Source organism: Squalius cephalus, assembly GCF_949319135.1.
Source record: "Squalius cephalus genome assembly, chromosome: 21".
In the NCBI taxonomy this organism is placed as follows: domain Eukaryota; kingdom Metazoa; phylum Chordata; class Actinopteri; order Cypriniformes; family Leuciscidae; genus Squalius; species Squalius cephalus.
This window is the reverse complement of record NC_137142.1, coordinates 17,525,855-17,541,908: the sequence shown is the minus strand read 5'-3', so window position 1 is coordinate 17,541,908 and position 16,054 is coordinate 17,525,855. Positions and strand designations below refer to the sequence as shown.

At 40.2% G+C, this 16,054-nt stretch overlaps 1 pseudogene across 1 annotated transcript; it reads right to left on the bottom strand.

Moving 5' to 3' along the window:
- Positions 1–4,271: 4,271 nt before the first annotated feature.
- On the bottom strand, positions 4,272–9,033 carry LOC307149806 (glycine N-acyltransferase-like protein 3; annotated as a pseudogene). The gene is made up of 4 exons: positions 8,940–9,033; positions 7,631–7,738; positions 4,662–4,791; positions 4,272–4,521 (listed from the first exon to the last, which is right to left on the bottom strand). The product of its transcript is annotated as a glycine N-acyltransferase-like protein 3 (transcript).
- Between the last annotated feature and the right edge of the window lie 7,021 nt (positions 9,034–16,054).

The following is a 16,054-nucleotide window of genomic DNA, read 5'->3' as shown; positions in this document are numbered from 1 at the left end:
GCAGTTGTAGGGAGGGACAACGGGTTTGAAAGAAACAAACTTTTTTTTTTCTCTCTCTCTGCTTGCAAGGCGACTTCTGTTTTTGGAATAGCCTACTTTTCTGTCTGCTTTACACTAATACGCAATTATTTGACCTTGTTTTGCAGATATCTATATTTAAAAAAACATCGGAATTACTTAATTTTGGTTTATAAATATTGTATTTCAGTCATTTATGTTTGTTTTGTCCTGTGTTGGAGCTATTTATTCAGATGTTTGACAATGTTTAGGCTTGAATGTTTTTTTAACCATTTGAATTAAACATTATATTCTTGTAGCCTACTTTTATAAAGAATATATTTTTAGCGCAATTTTCCACTGGACAAAATTGCGCTTGTTAACTCATGATTTCTGTTCTGTGCGTCTGTGCGCACCAATCTTGCACTTCTATCTAGGCTACTCCTCAACCAGACCACCTAGAGACTTCGGGTTTTCGGCATTATGTTAAGGAAGGTCTAATCTCGGGAACGCACAAAAAAAATCCAGGAAAAGATTTACTATCTCTTAGTGTTGTGATCCCACGAGGTGAGAAAATTGCGCTAAAACACTCACCGAGTTTTTATTACTTGTTTTTAAGATAATTAATATTAACTAATGGAATTCTCTACCATTCAAACTGGCCTGCCTGCTTCAACCAGTCGGCTGGGTTTTAATTTTTGTAAATCCCTCTTTCTTTGTCCTTATTTGTATAAGCAGCTTGAGGTAGCATGATTTGCAGGTCTTTATGGCTTATGTTCTGGTTTTATAAATCTGTCCCTGCTATCATGATCTCAACCAAAGTAGGTGAAAAGTAACACAAAATGATCTCTGGTTCCCTCTATAAAACAAAATCCAGAACTCCTTGAACAACTATACGGTATAAAAATAACCACTTTTTCTAGTTTAATTGGTCCCTTAATTTATCAAATTGGTGTCAACATTGCCATCTCAGAGAAGTCTGAGTCTGACAGTTGTTTCATTCACTGTAACTCAAGGAATCTCAGAATCATTCGTAGAGTAAACAGGGTTTAACCTCATGCAAAGTCACAGTGAGTCTATAATGATTATTGCAGTAAGTCTGTGGCCTTGGTTTTAACCACAGTTTATGTTCTAAAAGAAGTATTAAAAAAAACTGCTGCTCTAACTTTGTACTGTAATTTTTAAAATTTGATATGCTTTTAAAGCTAGGGTAGGTAATCCTGTTCAGAAAAAAAAACATTCCAAATTTGTTTAAACTGTCTTTATATACCAATACATAATTAAAATGTAAGTACTCTGAAAAAGAAAGTATAAAAATCGAGTGTCTGTAGACCTCTCACGACTGTTGTAAACACAGGTCATTATTTCCATTCACTCCACCCCCTCCCTTCTGGGCTCCTTCCAAAGCCACGCCCCCAAAACACATGAACGCGCGACGCCAAACGCTCAGGCTCAGCTGAAGACGCATTTATTATTTACCTGAGACGAGCGGAGAGGAAGGAGCGCAGTGCATGCAGCGACATCATGTCAGAATCACATGTAATAAAATACCTAACTTTATCCCTATGAATATAAACAAATATGATGGCTTTTAGTACTCACTATCAAGCTAGCATATCGATACTGGTAAAGTTTAAAATATATTTAGTTTGATTCGGTAACGAGCTATATTTAGGCTATAGGTAACGAGCTATATTTATAAGGCAAAGCTAGGTTGCATTGATACACGTTTTTCCATTACCATCAGTTAAACTGTGATGAAGGTGAATTTCGTGTAAGAGTCATAACATATACAGTGTTTTGCATGTAAGAGTTTCCATGATGAAAACATTGTTGACTCTGATGAGGACTAACGTTAACGTTACACTCCGGTGACAAGTACCGCATCGTCGGTTCGAGGACAGGTCCACTCCGGGGTCGGGGACGAAGCAGAGGAGGTCGTTCAAGAGTGCGGGCAGGGTCCGAGGAAGTAGTTTAGCAAAGTAGCAAAGCTGGCATTGGTACTTTTTGCTGCATTTTCTCAGCCATTGTGCCGCAAACTCCTGCTTACTCGGTGTAGTGAGCTGAATATTTCCGGGAACGGTGACATGTGATGATGAGTGCACGCAGGGCTGTGCACGCAGTGGTGCTCGGGCACGAGACATGAAGGCATCTGATTGGTTCTTTACATTCGCACCGAATGGCAGTGATTGGTCAGAGTTTTTACTGTCCTACAGCTGCTACAGAGGTCAGATTTTTTCCATTCCTTTTTCTGAACACATAATGTATTGACTACTATCAGAATGGAAGGACCATTTCACCCAGTATAAAAAAAAATGTTTCTGAACAGGATTACCTACCCTACCTTTAAGTCACATGTGTTAAATATTTTGTCAAAGCTTCTTTGTCAAGTTAGTGAAGTTAATCAGTGCATTGTGTGGGATAGCTTAATGATTGATTTCTACAACTATTATAATCACTGTTATTTGCAGAAAGTAGGCCTACGAAAGAGTGAATGTGCCTGCAGTTTCCTTCCGCAGATTTTCTATCATTACCGAATGAGTAGTCTGGACATCATTTTTTTAAACACTGTGATATGGTTGGAACAAACCCCTTAAATTAAGAAACCGCTTATGATTGTTCAGGTAGAATCAAGGATTGCTAAAGGAGTTTGTTGCAACTGGCTGCAGGATTTTAGCATAGTCTGAAAGATAAGTAGATTTTAGACCATGTGTTTCCAAAAACTTTGCCCTTGAGCGCCCAGTGTTTTCAAATCCCTGATCCTGGAGAGCCACTGTCCAGGAGAGTTTAGCTGCAACCTTATGATTGAGGTGATATAGTATCACCTCAACCAAAACGATTTAAAAATGACAGTAGGCTAACTAGTCACAGAGACACATTTGTTGATTCACGTACATACTGATTTCCACGTGTAGATTGCAAACTATACAGAACATTATGAACATTTTACTTGAAGCATAACTCGAACAATGAGTGACCCAAAAATTGTTTTTGAATAAATAAATAAATAAATATGCCTAAAAGCTTTTAGTTTCACAGAGGTGGAGCGGGACTAGGTCAATCGCACGTCATTTGGCTCTGCAGTTAGTGAGCGCCACTTACTTTAAACCCCGCCCCGCAGCCGATTCTAAAGATTTCATTGGTCATGCCAATCACAGCGCTGCATGCCTACACGACAACACTGAAACAAATACTAATCTTAAACATAACCGGCCTAAGCCATAACCTTAACCAGCGTTGGCACATCCTGATAGATAGTATAAACATAGCTTATTGTCGCAAATGGATCCGTCCATGATTTTTCTGAAGTCTGAACTTTTCTTGACAGGTAACTACGTGATTGAGTTGGCAAATGAAAGCGTCCGATGGGCGGAGTTTGCACCAAACTTCTAACTTTAGGGTCTTTTGGGGAAATAACAATCCGCCTTCTTCGTGGCTTGAACGTTACATAAGCACGATTGTTTGACAAGTTCAATAATGCTCCCTTTGTCTGGAAAAAAACACAGGTAACATTATGCAGACAGTTGAATGCATCAAGTGAGGAAAATGGAACATGGAATGTTTAGAGTTCAGAAATGCTAACGCAGTCTCAAGTTTTAGGTGTGGTTAAACCATTTCCGTTTGATGTGCAACTTGCCTAGTCATTTCAAGGTCATTTCATGGACTTCACCAGATTCCTGCAATTCCACCACATTCTTCTGTGTAATCATTCAGAGTTTTCATTGTTGTATGTAAAAACAAATGTTTGCAAGGCTATTTTGAGTTGTGTTCACTTAATTGTTTTAAGTAATAAGTAAATTTAAGTAAATTTCCATGACTTAACTTAATTGTTGTGTTGACTCAATGCAAATTAATTCCTTTATTTGCATATCATTCAATATGCCTCGTGTCATGAAGAGCAGAGTACTCCTCAAGACTAAAAACACTTGAAAATACCTTAAAATGCCATTTTAATAGAGGAACAAACTCATCCTGACAACACCTTACTAAATGTAGTGACAAAATCAATGCCAGCAATGTAATTAAAACAGACAAATGGTCAAACAATGCCACCGTATTAAGTATTTACTGGCCAGTGCATGGTGGGGAGAGGGTGGATGTGGCCAAATCACTACAAGTTTTTTCCCAGTGTCAGTCTATTTGAACTAAAAAACTAAACAAACATAAATCTAACCCACCTGCTATGCTTATTTGCTTACTCATAAAGTAAACTACAGTGATCAAATAAAGGCTGGAATACACTACTTGATTTTTGCAGTCTAGGCGAGTCAGCCCTAGTTGCTAAAAGTACGAGCCGGTCTGCAGATTTTGGGTAGAGTGTATAACATTCCAAGTGCACAGTAATCATACAACAGTACCCAGGACACAGGCTGGTTGTTCTCATCTGTAATGCAGCATGTGGGGAAATGGCTGATGAGATTCAGGATGTTCCTGTAACCTTCGTCATTCCCACCAAATTTTCAAGTCTTGTTAACTACATCGGCATGCGACTCATTCAGGACAGACACTCTGGTCTCAAGGTCACTGAGGAAGAAAGCAAAGATATTAAGCAAGGGAAATTAAGCAATTTCAAGCTTTTATTTAAATGTAATCCAACACAAATTTATATTTATGAGTTCATGACAGAACCTTCTCAAACTGAATAAATAGAGGGACCATCTTATCTGGTAATGAGCTCAGGTAAATGACTGGGATCAGATAATATCATAAGGTGCACTAAGGAGAAACCTTTCATATTGACACCCCGAAAAGCTGCTATTTCCTCCCGCATTGGTAAATGACGTAGATCACATCCTAGCATTAGGCAAGGCAAGTTTATTTATATAACACATTTCATACACAATGGCAATTCAAAGTGCTTTACATAGAATAAATTAAAATAATAAAAAGAAATAAGAATAATTAAAACAGTTTAGAAAAATAAAATAAAATACAGTATAGTACAAACAGTCGGACGAACAGTGGCACAGTGCTCATTCATTAAATGCACAGCTAAACAGAAGTGTTTTGAGTCTGGATTTGAATGTGACTACTGTAGGAGCAGATCTGATCTCTTCTGGAAGCTGGTTCCAGCTGCGGCTGGCATAATAGCTAAAAGCGGACTTGCCATGCTTAGAGTGAACCCTTGGTATTTCTAGTTGATGTGATCCTAATGATCTGAGTGATCTGTTGAGTTTATATTCAGTGAGCATATCTGCAATGTATTGAGGTCCTAGGTTTGAATGATTTATATACCAGTAATAATACTTTAAATTCAAGCCTAAATCTAACTGGGAGCCAGTGTAAAGACCTGAGGACTGGTGTGATATGTTCATATTTTCTGGTTCTGCTCAGAATCCTGGCAGCAGCGTTCTGTATGAGCTGCAACTGTCTTATGGTCTTTTTGGGAAGGCCAGTGAGGAGTCCGTTACAATAATCCACCCTGCTGGTGATGAAAGCATGCACAAGTTTCTCTAAGTCCTGTCTGGAAACAAAGTATCTGATTTAGTTATTGCTTTGATGTGACTACTGAAACTAAGGTCTGACTCTAGAAACACACCAAGATTCCTGACTTGATTTTTAGTTGTTTGACGCCTAGAGTGAAGGTATGTCTTCACCTTGAGAACTTCATCTTTGTTTCCAAACGCAATGACTTCAGTTTTGTCTTTGTTTAGCTGAAGAAAGTTTTGGCACATCCAACTGTTGACTTCATCAATGCATTGGCACATAGGGCTAAGTAGATCTGTGTGTTGTCTGCATAGCTGTGGTAAGCAATTTGGTTCTTTCTCATTATTTGGAGCATAGTGGGATGCATATAGGTTGAACAGGAGTGGCGCAAGAATTGAGCCTTGAGGGACTCCGCATGTCATGGATGTCCACTCAGACTTATGGTCTCCTATACACACATAATAACCTCTCCCTTCTAAGTATGACCTGAACCATTTTAGGACTATCCCTGAAAGGGATGCAGCACTGAGGTCGAGTAGTCCCAGCACTGATAATTTGCCTGTATCAGTATTTAAGCAAACATCGTTTATTATCTTTATGAGCGCTGTCTCTGTGCTGTGGTGCGGTCGGAAACCAGATTGAAAATTGTCAAAGTATCCATTCGAGCTTAAGAATTTGTTCAGCTGATTGAAAACAACTTTTTCAATGATCTTGCCTATGAAAGGAAGATTTGAGATCAGTCTATGCTTAATATGGTCTTATCCAGATTGCTCTTTTTCAGGAGGGGCTTGACAACTGCAGTTTTAAGGGAGTTTGGAAAACTCCCAGAGAGAAGTGAGGCATTTACCACTTCTAGAAGATCTGCTTCTAAACTGTTTAACGCAAAAAGTGTGTCAAGAGCACAGGTTGATGTGTTAAGGTGCTGTACAGTTTCTTCCAAAATTTTGCCATCAATTTCTTTGAAATCAGACATAGTAATTACTTTCTCAGGTGGTCTGATCTGTCTGACCCCAGCGCAACTCAAGGATGTGCTGATCACCTTTCTGAAATTATTGATTTTCTCAGAGAAGAAAGAAGCAAACTCACTGCACTTGCTGTCTGAGAGCATTTCACTGGGAATCTGGCTTGGGGGGCGGTTGTCAGTCTCTCTACAGGCCATCCTGATGAAACAGTTGTCTCTGACTCCAGAAAAGATTGAAGTTGTCAATGAAGTTCACTCCTTTTATATTGCAGGTTTTTTGCAGCCATGTATTAAGCCCAAGCAACCGTGAAAACCTGTTTGTTCCTCTTGCTGGAAGTGGTCCACTGATGAATGTTTGAACTTTCAGTCTTTTAAGTGTTTCAAAAAGTTAATTGAAATCCTTCTTAAGGAGTTCTGACTGCTCTTTATGAATATCATTCTTCCCCACATGAATGATGAGTCGATTTGCAGTCTTATGTTTAATCAGAATGTTCTAAAGTTCCCTGTTTACATCAGAAGTTGTTGCTTGTGGAAGGCAGCACATAGTTGTATCCCTGCTGCTAATGTTTCTGATGATGGAGTCCCCCACTATTAGAGTCCTGGGCTCGGCTGCGCTCTGAGCTGAATGCCGCTGTCTGATCGACCTTGAGCGCCAGTTAGAATCAGAGTTAGCTACTGGCTGATTCAGTCTGTGTTCGATCACATTCATCACGTTTGGGGATTCCTCATTTACATTCATTATTACTTCAAATCTGTTCTCAAGCTGTATAGGCGGTGGTAGGAGACCAGTGTTTGCAATCCTTGTCAGAGCTGTATCTGGGGTAGAGGATGCTACTGCGGCAATATGTGATGCTCGTGACAATCTGATGTCTCCAGTGCCTTTGGGTCTCGCTCCCTGTTTGTGCCATCGATTTGTAAGTCGATCGGCTTGTTTAGCACTAGTTTCATGGGACTCACTGGCTATATGCTGAGGGTGTCCATGACGAAGCTCTGTTGTGTGTTCCGTCTGGTTTGGTGGTCCCGTAAGTAACTTTGTTTCAAGAACTGCAATCCTTTGTAAAAGTCTGTGGCAGTTAGTGCAGCTAAATAGATAGAACAAAGCGCAAAGCAGTAAGCAAGAGCGTCCGAACAAGACTGTGTACTTAACGGCTTTTGTGTACTTTAACGTGTCTACATTAATGTAATTAAAATAACCAGAAGTCGCATTAATAATATAATATATTGGGGAAAAAGACATAGGCCTACCTTCAATTAAGAAGCATGTGCTCCAGTCAGTTGCATTTTCCACAGTCAGCATTCTTTTCAGGACTTCATCTGTCCTGTAAAGAGTCACCTTCTTCATAAAGTCCTTTGCTCGATTATTCCAATTGCAACGGGACTGTAAGTCTCACCTGTATAGGGGAAAATGAAAACACTACCCTGGAAGAATTAAGTGAAAAAAATCTTGGTCCCCATTGAGACTTTGAGTCTCAATATGCATGTTATGTGTATATGTTTAACCTTACACTATTGTATGATATACTACAGGAATGGGTAGTGTAGGCTTCAGGTGAATATGAGTCAATACGGGGGCTTCCTGAAGTGCAAGCATGAGATGTAAAGTGAACTCAAATTCACATTCCCACCCTCCTAATCCTAATAGGGCAAGTGAGATGCCCCAACTGTCAACTGTATTACTTTTAACAATTAGTAATTTATTTTCCTTTACTTAGGAAACTATATTTTCTTCTGAAAGGATCTATTTCAATAGAATAAAACAAACAAACAAACAAAACAAAACAGTTCTTTGAGTTTTTTTTTTTTTCTTGGTAAACCTTCAAATGTTTAACACTTTCAAAGCACCTCAGATACAAGTTTCCTTAAAATTAATTTCAATATTAGGACACAAAATGATCTACAAACACTCAATGTTTCAAAACGTCTCCGGTTACTATCGTAACCTCGGTTCCCTGAGAGGCGAGAACGAGACATTGCGTCAGCTGATGCTGCGGGAACTCCTTCCTTCTCCACTTCTGTTGAAATCTTATTGGCTAACGCCAGCTTGGAACAGCTAGCCAATTGTTGCGAAGTATGCAAATACTGACAGGCTCAAGGGCAGTATAAAATGCATGGGCGCGACAATTGCGTCAGAATCACGACTGAACGCTTGCACAGCTGATCGAACAGCGAAGACGGCGGCTAACGTAATGTCTCGTTCCCGCCTCTCAGGGAACCGAGGTTACAATAGTAACCGGAGACGTTACCTTTCGAGAGTGGTAAATTCAACATTGCAGCTGATGCTGCAGTAACTGTATTAAATCCTGCCGTGAGAGTATAGTGAAGATAAGCCTGGAGAAAATGGGGCCAAGCTACACCAGCCACGGAAGAGACAGACAGTCAGCCAATAGCCGCGCCGCTATGAGTGCTCTGGCGAAGAGAACTAAAAAAAACTGGCGAAGGTGTTCAGAGAAGACCAACCAGCAGCAAAGCATAAATCCTGAATAGACATACCTCTAGAGTCTAGACCAGGCCCACGAATAGGCAACAGCCCTCATTGAATGAGCTCATATGTTACGGGGACAATCCTTCCCCTTACACACGTTCTCATGGACGGTGATATTATCTGTTTTGGACCCAGCGACTGCAGTGTTACTCTCTGGCCGAGACATGGCTACGTGCCTAGGTCTCTCTCTACACCCTTCAAAGCACAGGTTGTTTCTCTGCCCGCTTTATCTGCTGAGCTGTCATCCTCGCGTGACGCTGACACTCAGATCGCTGTTTGCCATGTCAGGGCTCTGCAGATGTATGCGAATCACACGGCAGCCGTCCTTCAGTCGGACCAGCTTTTCATGTGCTTAGATTGCTGTACTAAGGGAAAGATGTGAACTGTCTCAAAACAGACTTTAAGTCCCCAATGTGCTTAGCTGAAGCAAAGGCAAGGAGCAGAGCCATTTTCTAGGGAGAGCTCTTTAACAGCAATCGTACCAAAGGCTCAAAAGGCGGTAGAGATTGAGCCCTCAAAACTAGAGCTAGACTCCACGGCGGCACTGAAGGTGGCCGTGAAGGACATAAATCTCCTCGCTCCCCTGAGAAATCTAACCATGCCTTCCGATCAATTGCCCATAACCGGGAAACGAAACAAAGCATTAGCGGCCACAAATCCCTTCAGCGTGAAAATACCTGTTAAAAATATCCTAATGGGAAGGAGTGGTTACCAGTGTGCATGAGATGATTTCTCAAAGACGGGTAAGATCCTCCTTTGTAAAAATTCAATTTGGCTTATTTAAGTTTCTCTGAAAAGTGGATCTTTAAAAATATCTGAATGATGCTGGGGTAAAAGTGGATATTTTATAGAAAGAAGACCATTTAGTCAAATAATGGGAGAATTAGCTGTAAGGCGATTTAGCAATTAGCTTGATCATGACTGGGAGGTGGTTGGAAAATGGCGAGACTGTAAAAAGGGCAGAGTAAACTCTAAAATATGTCCAACACATCGAAGATTCGTTTCAGGAGGAGATGAGAAGGTATGACAAGTGGTGATTTATAGCGGTTTAAAGTGACGGGTCTGCGCTCTATGCGTTGTATAGAAGATACGAAGAATATAACATCCTTTGTCCTCACTGCAGCACTCATGACGTGCAGCATCACTGCAGTATGATTCCTTAAATTATTATTTATTATTTATAATATAATTTCATATTTAGTTTAGTATGATTCATTATATAAAACAGCAGTGCAATACACATTTAGCACAACACTTTATTGCTGACTTATTTGAAACATACCTTTTGTTTTCATTCTCACCATGGTCCCCACAGCACTCCTGACCTGCATCATCACTGATACTCCATCACAGAACAGTCCTGTGGCATCACTAATCCTCCACCTATCAGCACCAGTGCATATACAGTATGTTACTGATATACACTAACAAGATTAAGTATATGATACAGTAATAAAATACATGTTAATATGATTACTTCTAAAATACAGTAGTATTATATAATACAGTTCTGGTATTTAGTATGATGGTTTAGGCTACCATTTAGCCTAGTATGCTTCCTTTTTCAAAACTGCTCCCCTATTTTAAGAGTTTTTTAACCTTGTTTTTTTTTTTTTTCAATCTCACTTAGGTCCATCAACTTCCTTCTGACATAAATCCAAAAATCAGCTTAGTTGAAATATAGACAGGTAATAGTCAGTTGAATCACAATGCCTAAAAACACTCCACCCATGTTTTTGCAAACTCAATTCACTCTAAATTTATATCAGTAGGGTGCATTTTATTATTAAGGAATTTTATTCTTTAATACGTGTAATAAGGAACAAACTTGACATCCTCATTTTTACCACTTCCACCCACCACTGTCACACGCAGTCAAACGTTATATTTAACTAATATGTAGCTAACTTACCCCACCCTGCAAAAAATATATGTTTAGACAAATTTTCTCTAATTCCAAAAACGATGGATGAAACTGAATTAAGAGAACCGATTTTACAATTAATAGGGTGTTCGTTACTAACTTTATCCAGTAGCCAATCCTAGCCTAATCTGTTAGTTATCTGATAACATCCCTTAAATCTACTAATTTAATGAGTAATAATCTAGGAGGCTTTAATGTACAAGTTATTTTTATTCAGATGTACTGATAATATACAATCTTATTCTTTAAACGTCTAATCTTTAAATAGTGCGTCGCAGACGGTTTGTTCCATTATGGCTCGTTTCCACTGAGCGGTACGGTACGTGGAGTTGTCGCAACTCTATCTCTATTTATTACATGGCTTGGTTGAATTCCAATGTAGAATGCGGTCTGTTATTTCTTGATAGAAGTATAACACACCGTTGCCATGAAAAACAGAGCGTTGCTATGGACGCAGGATTCTAACCGTAGAGACGGAACGGACTATTTTCTTTAGCGGAAGCAATACAATGGTTTTTAAATCAATAAACTCCTTTTTAAATCAATATTTTGTGTCAAATTATTGATTTATTTGGTGGGTAGCCATGTAATAAGTGGGATAATGTAGAGTGAGGCGGTTGTTATAGCGAATACAACCCCTTGCTCTATCTGGCAACACTTCTCTATCCAATGACGCAAACAACCGAACTGCTGCTTCAACTACAGGCTTGTTCCATAGACAGTAAAAGAAATGGACACAGCGACCCCATAGATTTCAACGGAGAAAAGTGAAGCAAATTAGAAGCACTCACTTCCTGATGGCTGAGCGTACTGCGCAGACTCAAACTGAACTTGACGACGTAGATGTGACGTGAGCAACCTGTCTGACAGTCTTCTAGTAGCTGTGCCAAGAGAAATCTGAATCATTCCCTTCCGAAACTTGCAGAGACGGAGAGCGTGAGTAGGAGCTGTCCATGAGCTAGGAGCAGGAGCAACTTTATGACTCTCTATGGGCTTCTCCCTTGACTTTATCGGACTTTATGCCTCCACGTCCCCCCGATTGACTGCGAGCTTCTCCTCCTGTCTATACGGTAATTTCCAGAGAGTCGCGTGGTTATGACGCAATCGTTAGCCTATTTTTACAAAAACTGCTTCTACGGGGCCATAACGTAAGATACAAGGTAATGGAGCCTTTTATACATTGTCGTGTTTCTTTAGAAATAAAAAATGGACAAATAGAGTCTTTAAACGCCTCTGATGTAAAGTTATGCGCTGTCAAAGTGACACCAAAATGAATGGGAGTCAATGGAATGCTAACAGCAGGTGATGGTCTGCTAATCAATGGCGGCGCCCAGGGAAGTTTCAGTTTTTTCCGAATGATTGCCCCCCTGGATACAGCGCCGACGCCGAGTGACAGCGACGTATGCCATACAAGTACCGCAAGAGCGATTCGAGAGTAGCCGGAGAACTCATCCAGCGCAGCTTCTCAAGAGCGGCTGCACTGGGCTGCACGAGGGCTGATGATGACACACAGCTGTTCCACGATTGGACGGATTCACCCATAGACAGTAAAAGAAATGGACACAGCAACCCCATTGGATTCAACGGAGAAAAGTGAAGTCAATTAGAAGCACTCACTTCCTGATGGCTGAGCGTACTGCGCAGACTCAAACTGAGCTTGACGACGTAGATGTGACATGAGCAACCCGTCTGTCTTCTAGTAGCTGTGCCAAGAGAAATCTGTATCATTCCCTTCCGAAACTTGCAGAGACGGAGAGTGTGAGTAGGAGGTGTCCATGAGCTAGGAGCAGGAGAAACTTTTGCTAAATATTCTGATTAATTATTTTGTCATTTTGCCTCCACATCCCCCCGATTGCCCGCGAGCTTCTCCTCCTGTCCATTCGGTAATCTCTCTACTGTGCAAAAGAGAGTCGCGTGGTTATGATGCAATCGTTAGCCTATTTTTACAAAAACTGCTTCTACGGGGCCATAACGTAAGATACAAGGTAATGGAGCCTTTTATACATTTTCGTGTTTCTTTAGAAATAAATAATGGACAAATGGAGTCTTTAAACGCCTCAGATGTAAAGTTATTTGCTGTCAAAGTGACGCCAAAATGAATGGGAGTCAATGGAATGCTAACAGCAGGTGGGGGTCTGCTAATCAATGGCGGCGCCCGGGGAAGCTTCAGTTTTTTCCGAAACATATAGTGTTTATTGGATAGTGACTATTTTAAAAAACTCATTCTCCGTGCGATGCTGGTCAGTTCCTGTCAGTGCATTTTCTAGCTTTGAAGCTCAGCTACTACATTTGGACTGGAATGGCCCTGTTTTATTGGGGGTGATTTACCGTCCTCCTCACTCACTCCAGGACTTCATACAGCAATTTACCGAATTCATTGGTAATATCACCACAAACTATGACCGTTTTTTATTGGTGGGTGATTTTAATATCCACGTTTGCTGTCAATCGAACACTTTATCAAAGGATTTCCTCAGCCTCATTGAATCTTTTAACCTGGTCCAGTGGATAAATGACTCTACACACATTCAGGGTCACATTTTGGACCTTGTACTTTCCTATGGGATGGAAATCAGTGATGTTGTTATATCTGATTTTATGCTTTCGGACCATAAGCCGATATTATTTTCTACATTGCTTCCTTGCATTTCTCATTCCACTATTGCAGATGTAAGATTGTCTCGGTCCTATTCCCCTCAGTTTGGCTCAAATTTTAACGAGCACTTTATGAAATCCTGCTCTCATTTGTTTTTGGATTCACCGCTATTGGACTTAGATACCGACCAACATCTCGGTCTATTAAACTCTGCTTGGCTGAATGCCCTAAATGAAACTGCTCCGCTTAAGCCTTATAAACCTAAACCATGGCTCAACATGGATATTCGTCGACTAAGACAAGTTAGTAGAAAGGCTGAGCGTAAATGGAAAAAGGACAAGCTACATATTTCACTTCAGTTGTTTAAAGACAGTTTGTCGACTAATCAGAATGCTGCTAAGTTTTACTTCTCTGACATGATTATGGCAAATCACTCTAGACCAAAAGGTTTTATTTTCTGTTATAAACTCTGTTGTAAATCCTCCGGTAAATACTATGTCTGGTGCTTCTGATGAGTTATGTGAAAGCTTCTTGAGATTTTTCACTGACAAAATATCTAATCTAAGATGCAAAGCAAGCCCTTCTCATACTGAACACTCTAGTCAGTTGTTGAATTCTTTCCTGAGATTCTTTTGAACCCATCTCTCTGAATCTCTTCAAAGAAATTACAGTCAATATGAAACCTTCGTCCTGCTCTCTTGACATCATTTCTCCTAAGTTTCTTAAATTAACTGTTGATTCAGTTGGGCCTGGATTGGTGTCATTTGTAAATAAGTGTCTCTGCACTGGCTCCATCCCTGCTGCCCTCAAGGTGGCCACTGTCACTCCGTTACTCAAGAAGCCTTCACTGGATCCTGCCGTTCTAAACAACTTCCGTCCTCTGTACTACCTTTTGTTTTGAAGGTGTTGGAAAAAGTTGTCCTTGACCAACTCCAGTTGTTTCTAAAATGCAATGGTATTTCTGAATAATTTCAATCTGGTTTTAAGTCTGCTCACAGCACTGAATCTGCCCTGTTGAGAGTTTTAAATGACATCTACCTATCCACGGACACTGGTGACTCCGTGGCTCTTGTACTCCTAGATCTATCAGATCCGGCCCTGGGCCAGAGAGGACACGCAGAGCAAATGGTGGGAGTTGAGATGGACTTCTTCTGCATTGAAAGAATACGTTGTGCCAAACTCCTGAGGTTGTCCTTGATTCTGTTGTGGTTGAGAGAGTCCTCTCTCTCCTGAATGAACACATGGCTGGTTGTGAGTCGAGGCCTGCTGAGGCCACGCTGGACAGCACAGCACCCTGAATGTACCGAGAAGGCCAAGAGAGGATCATTGCCTATTCAGTGATGGTAAGGTTGTAGTTTTCTTCTGAGTTGCATTTAAGAAAATACAGTCTGACTTCTTTGGGAGAGTGAAAGCATAGCCGGCGGGTGGGGGATCCCCACAGACATCAACCCGAAGAAGCAGCAGTAGAGAGCCAGAAGAGAAGAGAGAGTCACTGTGAATTTGTCTCTAATAAAGCCTGAGAAAGGCCCCACCTCTCCAGGTTTGCTTGACCAATGAGAAGGATGGAATTTCCTAGCGGGAAAATTCCTCTGTGGTTGATTTATGAATCTTTGGTTTAAGCGTGCTCATTTGCATGTGCAGCTAGATTGGTTTCTGATGAAGAAACTAAGAAAGATTCTTGTAATACTAATATGTTGCACAGCTCTCGACATATGTACACAATCATTTCAATCTTTAAAGTACCAATTTATAGAGACCAAACATGGTATAGGTGACCATTGATTCTATTGTAAAATACACAGCACCAACAAAATAATAGTATTAAAAGACATTACACAAGACAGTAAATCATTCACAAAATGTTCTGGGATGCATGCTCATTTTATATATCGGTTCATCAATAAATCAATGCAGGGAAGTCTGTGTTAATGTCTGTAGGTTCTAATGGCAGGGGCCCTGTTCACATTGCTAACAGCCATAAAACCAACTTATCGAATCGTGGTATAACACCTTCTTGCCCTTGTTGGGGGGATGGGTGCACAGATCCCAGAGTGAGTTTTCAATATTATTTTTAACTATAACAAATACTTGTCTGATTTGTCTCAGTCGTTACACTCATTTTAGTCGTTCTGTTCAGCTGTTGCCTAACAAGTTACCTTTGTTTGTTCCCTGTATACAAGTTCCCTTGTTTCACTAGTGAGTTACCCATTTTCATCTGTTTGCCTTGTGGATAATATTAAAGACTTTAGAGATCCAACTTCATGTGTATATACAACCTGATTGTGACACCTGGCAAGATCAATGCATTTTAAGAGACATAAAATTGTAGTAACATACAGAAGTAATGCAAAACAGCAACTTGCAGCATAAATATACAAAAATTCTCATTTCAATAGTTGATCAATTTAAGACTTATTCCTGGTGAAAAGCTTTTGAAGGTAATATATTAATAGATTTGCTTCATAGCAGAGTACTAAGTTCAAAGCTGATTTGCAGTTGTTGCAAAAGAATAGTTTCCAACCCTTGTATCAAAATGCTTGAAATCAACGCATTAATTCTGCAGAGGTTCATTTCATATTCAGAGCAAAGGTGTGAGTGCAAGATTGAGCATTTATAAAACTGTAAACATTAAACTTAAATAACAAATATATCAGTTCTGGTACTTAG